Source organism: Chrysochloris asiatica, unplaced genomic scaffold (assembly GCF_000296735.1).
Source record: "Chrysochloris asiatica unplaced genomic scaffold, ChrAsi1.0 scaffold00096, whole genome shotgun sequence".
Taxonomy (NCBI): domain Eukaryota; kingdom Metazoa; phylum Chordata; class Mammalia; order Afrosoricida; family Chrysochloridae; genus Chrysochloris; species Chrysochloris asiatica.
The window spans coordinates 1,158,505-1,159,144 of NW_006408614.1; the positions used below are offsets into that span (position 1 = coordinate 1,158,505).

The window sequence follows — 640 nt, forward strand, 5'->3', positions numbered from 1 at the left end:
AGACCCCAACAAGATGGACTGGTACAGTAACAGCAGCACTGGGCTCAAACACAGCAGGGATTCTGAGGTGGGTGTAGGACCGGGCAGTATTTCATTCTCTTGTGCATAAGGTCACTGAGTTGGTGCTGACTCAATGGCACCTAAGAACAACAATCATTACAGAAGCAGACTGTTCCATCTTTCTCCTGTGGAATGGCTGATGGGTTCAAATCACTGATCTTTCAGTTATCAGTCAAGCACTTAACACTGTGCCACCAGAACTCTTAGATCACCCCGTGGGGTCAGTATTACTATGATCACCCTTATTTTACAGGTGAGGGAAACTGAGGATTAGAGAGGTTGAGTAATTTGTGCAAAGGTGCATAGTTGGAGTGTGGTTTGCAAGTCTGGAACCCAGGAAATTCAACATCAGCACCCACATCTTCAAACCCAACTCTATGTCTACAGCAATACGCATCACCATCATCAAGATACATGCATTCAATATGAAGGAAAACTAACAGAATATAATGGACAAGAGAATATATATGTGTATATGTTGTTGTTATTAGGTGCCATGAAGTCGGTACCAACTCATAGCGATGTTATGCACAGCAGAATGACACACAACCCGATTCTGGGCCAACCTCATTACTATTGC

General features: G+C 43.6%; 1 protein-coding gene across 1 annotated transcript in view; it reads right to left on the reverse strand.

Moving 5' to 3' along the window:
- The window catches only part of DNER (delta/notch-like EGF repeat containing), a 449,127-nt gene that overhangs the window by 144,691 nt on the left and 303,796 nt on the right, over positions 1-640 (reverse strand). The window lies entirely within an intron of this gene.